We start from the raw sequence: 12,864 nt of genomic DNA on the forward strand, positions 1-12,864 counted from the left end.
TAACCAACTTGCAAGCACATTTCCTCTGGGCCTCTGTCCCTTCTCCCTTCATTGGAAGATTAAAAGTCTAAACAAACATTTCAGTGTTCAGGCAGTGCTAGCTCAATCTCTCAGTACCAGAAGACAGAAATATCTTAAAGTCTGACATTTTCTTCCTTAAATCCTGCTGCATTTTTTTTCCCAGTTCCTGAATGAGAAAATGAGTGCTTGTCAGAGAGGGGCCAACCAAATAAACCCCTCTTTGGGCCTGGAGCCACTAATCTGTCATTTAATTTCAGGCGTGTGTCTGGGGCATGGGGACATACAGCAAGGTCAAGGGCTACTGTACAGAGAGATCTGCTGGTTTGGACAGAACCTGGGGTTTGATCAACAGTCTCAGCTAGCTTAGACCAAGACACAATATGTGAGTGTGTGCTCCTTTGCACGCCTTTAAGTGTGCATGTCTGGGAAGGTGTGATGTAGAGGTGTTTCTATAATAGTTATACAAGTCAGACGTGATGCAAGGTAGCAATTTCGCATATGACAGCAACAAACAATCACAGAGAAAATCCATTATTCAAAAGAAGTGAAATGTTTGGGATGACTGAGCATCTGCAAACAGAGAGAGATTAGCCCTAAAATGGGACGGTGTCTAACTGGGAACAATTCGGGATGTCAGAGTTGATCTGCATGTAAATGAAATATTTGTATTACTTTGACCATAATTCATGCTTTGCTCATTATGTAGAATAGTGTAGTCTGCAGATAAATCACCTAATGGAATGTGGAAGGGTGAATTTATACCGCATGGTTAATCCTGTGGGTGAAGAGAAGAAATGTCTGTAATAAACTCGACCTTGTTCTGGCTGAATGAGCACAGAGGGGCCCCCAGAACAAGACCAATAATTACCAATGACCAGGAAGTTTCACCATGTCTCTTTAATGTAAATAGGCACTCGGTTATCGCACACAAATGGCTTTGGTATTCATACATGGACATATGGCACTGGGGCTTGCTTAAGTACTTAAAAAACGTAATAAAACAACCTGGCCTGGAGGAGATCAAACATTTAACACCAGCTGTAGAAAATAGCTAAAGTTGTCTGTGTTCATTAAAAACTATTTCTTACATGGAAAGCTGTCAGGTCAGTGAGAAAACCAGGGTGTATCCCATGCACCATTTGCAGTTTGTTGGAGCTTAGCTGGCATTCAATTTCAATTCCCTCAACTTACTGAATATAAGAGAGCAGCACACACTGACAGGTACAAGTTACTCCAGCGACAGACGCTAATTAGCAAGTGCTGGAGTAATGGGAGAGCCAAGCTCTCTCTCTCTGGCAACTCAGCCAGGGTCATCTCTTTAAGTGTCTCACTTCCTATTAGACAGGAGATGTCTGGCACATGCCCCATCACAACCCATACAGAGTGATGTCAGCAACGGACAAAGGATCCTGTCACATCCTGTAGTTTTCAAACAGGGCTGCTGTTCTGCATATTGCAAAGGACACAACTCACTCAACTGTATCTACTCTCTTCATTGACAAGAAAGGAGTGAGGGCAATAGAAAATAATGGGGCACGATGGGTTTATGTGTTTTGATGGAAACTCGAGGGAAGGTCTTGGTAAGAAGATGATGACTCATCTTCTGCTCAGCGAGGCTCTGACATTCTGCAGGGGATGCTGGAAATAGTCTCCAGGTTGATGGATAGGTGGAGTGGGATTACCCGCCAGACTCATCTCCCCCCCCAACGTCTGGCCTCAACTCCTGAAAAAAAAAAAACAGAAACACAACATGTGTACTCACCTTCAGATCATTTCATGTAGGAAAGATGATTCACTTTGGAAAGACAAATACTGCAGGCTAAACAATAATTAAATATGCAACCAAGTAGTGATTCGATTTAACCAAATCCTTTTCTACTATTATCATTAATAGCATAAATAATAACAGAAGCAGTAGCTGCAATAAAGGAACAGATCAGTTGAAATAGAAGAGAGAACAAAAGCTCACACAGATTTGATTTCATTGCATAAACAGTTGAACCATTAAGAAACAGTGCTCCTGACCTCCTAACACTGCTACAACTTTCAACTCTAAATTCAGACACCCTCCTCTCTGGGTCTCTCTGAACTTCCCTTCACTCGTAGCCCCTATGGACCACCCCACTGCTAGCACAGCAAAAGAAATTGTTCTCCCTGCATCATTAAACAGTTTGAATTAACTTGGGTGGAATTTAATTATATCACACATGATGCTCTCCTACTTGAAGCTTTTAATAGCAATATAGCTTGGCTATATGCTTGGAAGTTCAGTTTTTAGACGCATTATTCAAGTCAGTCAGCTATATCTGCATGCAGCTGCACTCCTTAATGAATGCACTAGCTTTGCCCATCAAAAAAGATTTAACTTGTGTTTCCTGGTCAGATAACCAACACATGTACCATGAGAGGAGCTAATAATCTCTGACTAGTGGCAGTGAAAACACTGCTTGTGCTCTGTTTTCCACTCAGACTTCAGCTGTCTACATCTGTCATGATTCTCCATTTCATTTGGTTACACTGCACCATGAATAGCTTTGACTCACTCAGTAAGCGCATGTGTTCTCGTGTTTGAAGCGCTCACTTTATAATTCATAACAGGAAATACAAAAAGAGTTCTGTTAGCAGCTCGCAGCTCGTAATTGACGCTCATTATCATCCCTTTATTACTTTTTACACATGACAGCCAGTGTGATGTGGATAAATCCTAAATGAAAACCCTAAGGGCAATGCTCACTGCTTCAAAATGTCAAAACAAAAACGGATGCAGTTAGAGAGTCTGTCATTCTGAATGATAGGAATCTCGCCAAATTACAAAGCTTGTACCAGAATATCTGTTTTACTGAGCATTTTAAAATCCAGTCCAGCTTCCATTTGCTCCCTGTCAGGAAGCAATCCCACTTGCCAACTCATCCATCACCCAAATGAACACACCACAATTTTCACACATACTTTTTTTTCAGCATATTCAAATCTATTCCTATGTCCCTCTGGAGAGTTTAAAGGATGATTATTTTAAAGTGAAAGGGTGCAAGATGTTCAGTCGAGGTCAGAGGTGAAACAAATGAACGTCTATGGCAGAGATATATAAAATCGTCTAAAATAACAGCTCCCCGCTGACCAAAAAAAAAAAAAAGGTAAAAATCCAACTTAAGGTTTCAACAATCAGTTTCTTTCTGTCTGTGAATCTAAAGCATCAAGGCATGGCATAACTATTTCTCCATTCCAACACCTGAGACACAAGTTGATGGACAGATTCATTTACCGTGGACACACGAGATTGCACACTAATTTACTCAGGCTATACAAGACTGTTCACGTGAAAGATACAATGGCACAGTGCATTCAATCTAATGAAGCATTTTAAATCCACATTGTGTCCATTTTCTGTCCTAATTTACACTGAAATGAGAGTGAAATACTTAATTCTTTCTACTGGTTACCTATTCCATAAAAAAAAGAAAGAAATATCAATATTTGTAAAACATCATGGCAAGCATTACTGTAGATTTTGACTTAGAAACAGCATTCAGTGCAACTATCAAAGACTAACAGCAGGCATCACATTGTGGGAAGTAAATGACTGGGAATAACCTTGTAGAGGAAGTGAGAATAATGAGGAAACAGCTAAACCTCAGTGATGCTTAAAGAACATTACCAGATGATCAAACACTCTGTGGCAGCTTCTCTGCACACAAATGGATAATTACAAAGAATAAAGTATACTAGTCACAAAGGATATACAGATCTGCCTTTATGGGAACATTTACATTTAAGCAGATACCTTACAGGCCTGCAATGGAAATAAGCTCCCAAGGGTCCTGCAGGACACAAATGGTGGGGTGTGGAATATATTTAAATAGTGGTTAGTCTCATCAGTGTGGTAAGAAATACAACAGGCTACTGTTATTAGACCTAACCATGCATGTAAATGCACTGCCTTCAAGTAAACTGCACTGTAGGGTTTGTGCCTACAAATAAGATACAACATAAAGTTAAGTGCTGAATTATCTCCCCATTTTCACCCCCCCACCCTTGCACTAATAACCTAGTCAGGGGGAAAAAAAATCACTAACATTAGAAACAATTTTCTCTTAGTTAAAACCTAATAATAAATGAATATACCATGACTGTTTAAAAGTATCACACTGTGGCACCTGACCTCAATAACTTTGCTCTGGTTAGTATAAAAAACATGCCTACTTTTATATAAGCTTTGCTTAGCTATTCAGGAGTGAATGCTCTCTAGATGCAATGATATCACACTGAGGCCGAATCAGTCCAGTCACATCCAGTGATCTGGGCAGAATAACTCATTTGAAACTAATGGTGCTCTCCAGCAGACTGGACACAAGAGGTGCACTGCTACCTCTTATCAGTTAAAAAGACCACAAAACAGTGAAAACAGATCTGAACTCAAAGAGGCCCCAGGGTTCATAGACTGTATGAACCTGGGATGCATGTGGGGGTGCATACTAATGCCAGATGTAAACTGATGCCCTATCAGGTATCCATCTGACAGACAGTAATGCCTGTTCATAAGAAAATATTTAACACAATTTATTGATGTGCAAGAGAATCAAATTTTGCTTGATTATTAGACGTCAACGCTTCGTCTCTATGGGGTAGTGACATGCATGAAGGAAGAGGATAGGACAGGATCCCCAGCGTTGGATGAACAGAGACAGTTGGTAGCAGATGAGGCTCCTTTGAGGTCAGGAAAAGGTGGCAATGAGATGAAGGTGAGTTGCAAAAAGAAAAACCTAATGACAGAACACTATTGGATCAGAGTTGTGATGGCAGAATTAAAGAATCAGGTGACTATGACATGGGAGAAAGAAAGTGACAAAGCGTAGGGATGAAAAACACAAGTAGCACATAATGAGTACAGATGTTTAGGACAAGAACTTTATTGAACATAAAAATAGGTTTAATTTCTAAACAGGAAGAAATCTGCCAATTTATCAGAATATTGTGCTATTGAACAGAAGTAACGTGTAAATATGATGCATGATTCCACAGAGATTTAGTTTCTTAAGGGAAAGTTCATAGCTGCTGGGAAATCTCTTTTTCTAAACATTTGCACAGAGTTAGCAAGCTAGCTGCTTTCTCTTGTTTGCCATCCTTATCATATTCAATTTAATCTAATCTAATCCAACACACTTTGTCTCTGAATAGCAATTTTGTATGTCATGCAGAGTAATATGATAAAGGCAAATGAAAACTAATCATAATGTGATATACAATGATAACAAAAGTATTCTAGTTTAACACAGATCAAAAAAAACAGCTGCTGAAGTTACCCAACATGAGAGTTTCTATTGCTCAAAGTGTGTAAATCAGGGGTGTCCAAAGTTGGTTTTGGACGTTTCCTGGTGCAGCACACCTGAATTAGACTGATGGGTCAACATGCTTGGGCAGAACTTGACCAGCTGTTGAGGATAATCATTTAATTTGAATCAGGCATGTTGGATCAGAGAGACTTCTAAAACCTGCAGGACTGCGGCCCTTGAGGACCGAAGCTGGACACCCCTGGTATAAATAAGTAATGTAATGGTGAAAAAAGGTGTTAAAGAATATGATAACTGCAAATGTGATATGATAATTATTTTAAAGGCAAACTGCAGCTTAAAAATAATAGTATATAAAGCTAAAGTAAGCTATATAAGTTATTTTTCATGAGTTAGTCTGTGTGGGACTGGAAAAAAATAAAACAAAACCAATACAATCCTGTGCAGTGATAATTCACACAGGTCACAACACATAACAATGATCACTGTGAATGATGGAGTAATGCAGCACCTCCTGCCACAGGCCTTTCCACTTTATCCCAATAACAATAAGCCGGAGTGAGGCGTCTGACAGGTCGTTCTGTTACCACACTGTTATTCCAACGCAGCAACATACATCATCCTCCAAAAATCTTACACCTTCATCAGCTGTTTTTCCTACATGGCATAGCTGAGGTATCCCATTCTCGGCTTCTCTCTGAAGACAGTCTACAGCCCCTCTGGTTTTAATTATAAGAATTTTTCACCCCAGAGCCTGGCTGGAACGTGAAGGTGCATTAATCTTAATTCTTCAATTCGGTCTGAAGGATCATTTCAAGAGATTTCTGTGGTAAACTCTTAAAAAAAAAAAAAAAGGAGTGTCCCGCAATGGGACACAGGCCACTTCAACAGGCAAGTCAATCATTTACGCAGGAACACTTATTTTGTCAGGATGTTAATCTGAATGAATATTTAGAGTCACAGAGGATGACATGCTAGGTGGTTCCCACCTGTGCTGTGATTGATTTGTTCCCTGATGCAGCATGAAGGTGACTGTCACCTTATAGGATGAACTGAGCACAGCTGAGGGACTGTGACATGTTTTCAGTCAAAGAGTTAACATTTCACACTTCAGTTTATCACACAGCTTAGCCCATCAGAGATAACACAGACATTTCCAGTTCTTGGTGACTTTTCATTTTTCTTCTTCTTGCATTTTTTCTTTTTTTGATTTACAACAATATACAGCAATATTGCTTTGTAAGGTGTAAAAACACAATACCAGCTTAACAACTATTTATGTTTTACTTTCTCTGCAATGTGTTTGCAATTGTTAAAGAAACTGTACAAGAATTAAAGGATGAAAAGGACAATTGGGTAAATGATAAAAAAATAAGATAAAGCATGCAATGAAAAAGCTCTATGCACTAAATTGAATAATCCAGTCATTCAAGCAAATGAGAACAAAATGATTACTTTCACCTAATGAACAGATTTAATATGTTCTAATGCACAACATCTAAGTTAACAGGGAAACAATCAAGCTCTCAGACCTCACAACATGGATATCAAGTGTTTCTGCAGCATCGCTTCTGTGCACTTGATTTTGAATGACTGGCTCTTTGTGTTTGTTAATGGTCCTTCCATTAGCTCATTTTCTGCCACCACTAAAAAAATAAAACACAGTGAGGGAGTTAGCATATAGAGAGGAGGATTTAAGCTCGCTTTAACTGAGTATGAGCATTTTCTCCTGCGGTTTCATGTTAATGTGCACACACTTCAGAAAGCTACACGTGAAAGTCATGGGCAATATTTCTTGCATATTTCCATCACAGTAGGGTTTTCTGTTCAGTGTTTAGGTTTATGCCGTCTGTAAAATCTTTTGTGCTGAACATATTCTCTTTGATAGCCAGAAGCTTTGTAAACAATATAGTGAGATCTATACAAAAACACTGTAGCTTCTTCTTATAGCAAAGCCTAATTAGGTTTCAAACTTGGATGCCAATCATTACTATTTTCTGGGAAGATTTTCAAAACATGAAAAGTTTTGACGGTCAAAAGAAAACTCAGTTGTCGTCTTGCAGAAGAAAAAAAAAAACAAGGATGCTCAGGTTTGACAGCTGTTCAAATCACGTCCTCTTCATCCATGCAGACAGAGAAACAGACAGCTTGAGCAAAGAATATTATGTGATGCTAATCTACTCTGACAAAGGCCGAGGCCTGGTGACTGGACATAATGCAAACCGTGTCATCACCATGGAGCTTTTAACATCAACAGCTCAAAATGTACAATATGTGTGCACTGCTCTGACTCTGCTGCCTGCTCACATGTGTTGCTGGGCACTTTTGTGACTGCATGCATGCAACATGTAATAGTATATTAACTGAAACAACAACTCTTATTTTTAATGAACGTGTTCTTACTGACACTCAGAGACTTATACAATAGCCAAAGAGAATATACTGTACTGTTCTGAATGTAGATTGACTCCATTTTGATAATTGGGATAATCCCTTTCTTTTGCTTATTTTCGCCCTTTAGTGGAGCTTTTCACCCGCTATACATTGCTGACATATCTCTTAATCAATCCCATGTCCAGTTGTCTGTATCCATGCATGCACTGCTGTGTGTTCATGTTTTTCCTACATCAACACACAGCTGATCTTGTATGCAGTCTCTCATCTGCAATATGAGTAATCTATGATAGTTAATTGAGCCCACAGGCAGTTGGTTTCAATGAAAGCTCCTGTGCTTTTCTGGCAAAAACAGCAGAGAAGGAGCTCTCAGGAGAAGGCAGCTCTCTGTCGAGAGGCAAACAGAGCGGAACTCTTGCCGTGTTCATTAGCTGTCATTGATCAGTGATTCAGTCACTGTGCAACTCCTACCACAGCTCTCATATTACCAGTTTCATCTCCTAAAAATTAATATAAAGGTAAGAAAGTAAAGCCAGCACAGCATTTTCCTCTTGCACTTTATTTTTCATTGCACTATTTGGATGTGGATGGATGTTTGCCAAGGTTTCCTACAGTATGCAGAGATTGCTACGCAGCACACCTGTCCATTCTACACTTTCCCGATATCAATAAGAGCAAGTATATTTGGTTATTGGCTTCCCTCAAAGGCTATCATCACTGCAACCTATTCCATCAAAGGTGTACTATGGAATGAGCCTGGGAGGGGAAAAAATTTGCTGATAAATGGCTGAGACAAAAGCATAAATAATGCAGAGATCAAAGATACTGGAATAGTGAGTCACACTCCACCTCAAGATACCCTCACAAATCCCTGGAGAGAGTCCAATGCAAGCGTCCTGTCTGACATTATCAGTGTCTGCTGGGCTTCACCTGCCAGCAAAGATGAACTGGAGGAGCTCCTTTCTGGCTCTCTTCACACTTCCCAACTCTTCAACCTCAGAAACCTCACATCTCATTGTCTACTGTACGCCTGGTACTAGCAGGTTTTTTAGAATACACTTAAATTAGATTTCCTTGCTCAGAGTTCAACATATTTTACCCCTTTTTATCACTTTTGTATCCCTTAAGAAAGGACTACCAATACGGAGTGCTGAATGTTATAACAATGAGACGCATGCTTAGTATGACAAGATAGAGTTTAAGTGAATATAAAGGGGGCTATTAAATCAATATTTTTCATCTTTGCCAAAGGAACTGCAAAAGGACCATTAAGTAGCACTAATTGCACCTATAGGACTCATCTTTAAACATGCACTCCGCACTCTCATTGGAATTCATTGGAAATCTTCAGGTAGATGACTGGGATCACCCATGCTACTCCTCATTTTACTGAGTTTCCTTTATTCCCTTAATGTCTGCCTTTGAATATTTATTCTTTTGCTCATTTGCAGCCATTTCTGGCTCAACAAGGCTTCTGTAGCATTCCTTATTAACTAAGCATATATAAGGAATAAAAGGACTTTATAATATCATTGTAAATTATGAACAGAGGGCTATTAATCTGGTGCATGTGAGGTTCCTTTGGATTGTTTTAATTCGAAAATAAATTTGCCTAATATCAGATGTGCCAGAGTGGTATAATGCCTTTACTTTAAAGTTACAGAAATAATATACTGATATATGGTGTGTTTGCCCAAGGTGAACCAGCATTATTCAGACTATCATCACTGGGTGACTAATGAGTAGTATAAATTCAAAAGTGGTGATATAATCATTTTGAGCAATAACCAGTTGAGTCAGTTTTCTGCAGCATTGTATGGCTTATGGCTGGAAAAGGAAAGATCTCACATTTTTGACCTGTACTTGTTACCTCAAAGGAGCCATTTTTGCAGAGAAAAAAGAGAAAATGAGAAAATGAAACTTTTTGAGCAAAATAAATAAACAAGATACCTGCTTATGTACTCAAGATCAACCTATTACCTTAAAAATTGGGGTTGATCATATAGAGGAAGAAACCTTCAAAAAAACAAAACTGACTGGTGGCGACCTCAACAAAATATTTGTCTTAAGCCTGGTACACACATAATGATTTTTTAATCTTATGAGATTTTTTATCGGTTCGAGACCTCACACGTGAAGATAAAAAAATCCGGCATTAAACAGTTTTGATGGTATTGTGTGTGGGGTGCAACGATAATCTAATCACAGAACACACACATAACGATGCTGTCCTGCAACTGATCTACAATCTAGTCCTCCGAGCCAGACAAACATAGAAACTTAGAAGAATCATAGCAACACCAGCAAAAAACGAAGAAGAAGAAACATAGTAACAACCGGAAAAAACAACACACAGCATGGAAGAGGATATATAGGATGAGGGAATGATAGTGGTTTTGGGACTACTGTTAACAGGAAAAGTCAGAACTGAAAAAATAACAGACTGGAGACGGCATGAACACGGACTTTATTTACCGTATTTTCCGGACTATAAGTCGCAGTTTTTTTCATAGTTTGGCCGGGGGTGCGACTTATACTCTGGAGCGATTTATGTGTGAAATTATTAACACATTATTACCAGTATTTCATTTCACGTGTTATTTTTACACTAAACCGCAAGAGGGCGCTCTAGGCTTGTGTTGATAATTTCAACATTGGCAGTAAACAAGTAAGAAGGGCTTAATAAAAATGCCACCGAAAAGAAAATCATACTCTGCAGATTACAAGCTCCAGATAGTAAAATATGCAGCCGAAAACGGTAATCGAGCAGCAGAAAGAAAGTTTGGAGTTAGCGAGAAACTTGTAAGGGACTGGCGAAAAGCAGAGGTTACTCTTACTCAAATGAAGAAAACAAAAAAAGCCAATCGCGGGCTAAAAGCTAGGTGGCCACAGCTAGAGGAACGAGTTCGCATATGGGTGCTTGAACAACGCGCTGCCGGGAGAGGCTTGTCAACAGTCCAGTTGCGTCTCCAAGCCCGAGTATTTGCCGAGGAGATGAATATAAATGACTTTGCAGGAGGACCTTCTTGGTGTTATCGCTTCATGCAACGCAATCGCCTCTCTATCAGAGCAAGGACAACGATGTCCCAAAAACTGCCGGCAGATTTCCAAGTCAAGGTCGACAGTTTCAGTGAGTTCATTAGAAAGCATGTAAGTGAGCACAACGTGACACCGGATCATATTATCAACATGGACGAGGTCCCTCTCACGTTTGACATTCCCATAGGCCGAAGTGTTGCAGAGAAAGGGCAAAAGAGTGTGAATATAGTAACAACTGGTCATGAGAAATCACACTTCACAGTGGTACTGGCATGTTGTGGAGATGGATCAAAATTGCCACCAATGGTCATTTTCAAAAGAAAAACTATGCCAAAAATCCAATCCCCCTCAGTTGAAGTCGCCGTGAATGAGAAAGGGTGGATGGATCAAGAAATGATGAACTTATGGCTTACAAAGTGCTACAATAAGCGTCCGGATGGCTTCTTTCGAGCACGCAAAGCTCTGCTTGTGATGGATAGCATGCGAGCCCACATCACGCCACAGTTCAAAGATAAATTAAAAATGTTCAACTCCACACCTGCCATCATCCCTGGCGGCTTAACGAAAGTACTCCAGCCTCTTGATATCTCCGTGAATAGGAGCTTTAAGGCAGTCTTGCGTAACCTGTGGGAGCAGTGGATGATGAATGGAGAGCACAGCTTCACCGCAACCGGGAGAATGCGCCGTGCAACTTTCCAGGATGTCATTGGATGGATCGACAAAGCATGGGCTTCGGTGACAACCGAAACCATTCTGTCAGGATTCAGAAAGGCTGGAATAATTGGAACTGCAACCGAGGATGAGGCTGACGTAAGCGACGTAGAAGAAGAAGCGCCACATCTTCTACCTCCGGAGTTAGAGGAGTTGTTTAAAAGTGACACCGAGGATGAAGATTTCATCGGATTTTAGTTATTGAGAGTGACACGGATGGTTTGCAAAACTTCTTAGCATGTTATTTATGCTAAAGTTATCTGAATAACTCTTAATATGTTATGTTAACATGCCAGGCACGTTCTCAGTTGTTTCATGTAACGTAAGCATACCATACAATTATTCAGCCTGTTGTTGCCTCTATTCTATTTTTATTTTAAATTGCCTTTCAAGATGACATGTCTGTTCTTGTGTTGGAAATAAATTTCCCCCAAAATGCGACTTATACTCCAGTGCGACTTATATATGTTTTTTCCTTCTTTATTAAGCATTTTATGGCTGGTGCGACTTGTACTCCGGAGCGACTTATAGTCCGGAAAATACGGTACTTTTTTGTTCCCCAGCCAGCTCGCTCTCTGATTGGCTACATTCCATACCACAACACCATCCACGTAGTCAGAATGCACGAATCGTTGGCGTTCCTCAGAAATCGGCTCTGAAATACTGAACATGTTCAATGTTCCCAGTTGTCGGCAACGACCCGCTTTGGAGCGGATTATTGGGACAAATAAGCTCTTAACACCTCAGACCAAACGATAATTGGACAGGGAAATCTCACGATGATCGGGCTTTTGCTGTCCGAACAACCCAAAAATCATTATGTGTGTACCAGGCTTTAAATACAGATTCCAAGTTTTATGTGATAAACACGTCTGGTGTTGTCTGAGTTGAAAGAACCACAAAGTCGCCTTTGTGTCATGATTCCCGGTTTATGTTCCTTGGTTTACTTATGTTCTTGTCTCATGGTTTGGTTTTGGTTAGGGTCATGTTTAGCTCTGTCTTGCTTTTTGGTTTCCTGCTCATTAGTTCACCTGCTCTGATTGGTTCATTCACTTCATCTGTGCCTCGTAATCCTTCAGCTTATTTAAACCATTGGTTTCAGCTCCTCCCTTGCCAGTCCATTCTTTGTTTTTGTCACTGTTAGATGTTAACTGTTAGAGGTTAGTGTTTCATGCCAGGTTTTGTCCCCCAGTCTTGCCTAATAGTCTTTTGTTGTTCCAAGTTTAGTTTTGTGAATTAAAACCCTGTTCCTGCACCGGTCTGCCTCCTGCTTCTTCTGTCTGCACATGGGTCCTCACGACCACGGCTTCCTTGACACTTAGACGATTAGTATCTAATATTTACAGTAACACAGGGCATTCATATATATGAGTTCATATATATGAGTCACATTTGAACATGTATTGATAAG

The 12,864-nt window shown here is 39.9% G+C and overlaps 1 protein-coding gene across 3 annotated transcripts in view; it reads right to left on the reverse strand.

Moving 5' to 3' along the window:
- Window positions 1-903: 903 nt before the first annotated feature.
- Window positions 904-12,864, reverse strand: part of cd276 (CD276 molecule) — a 77,720-nt gene continuing 65,759 nt past the window's right edge. For all 3 annotated transcript variants that reach the window (XM_041984569.1, XM_041984553.1, XM_041984561.1), the window contains one exon: window positions 904-1,744. The gene's annotated coding sequence lies outside the window, so the exon portion shown is untranslated. The remainder of the gene's footprint in view (window positions 1,745-12,864) is intronic.

This window comes from Melanotaenia boesemani, chromosome 1 (assembly GCF_017639745.1).
Source record: "Melanotaenia boesemani isolate fMelBoe1 chromosome 1, fMelBoe1.pri, whole genome shotgun sequence".
NCBI lineage: Eukaryota > Metazoa > Chordata > Actinopteri > Atheriniformes > Melanotaeniidae > Melanotaenia > Melanotaenia boesemani.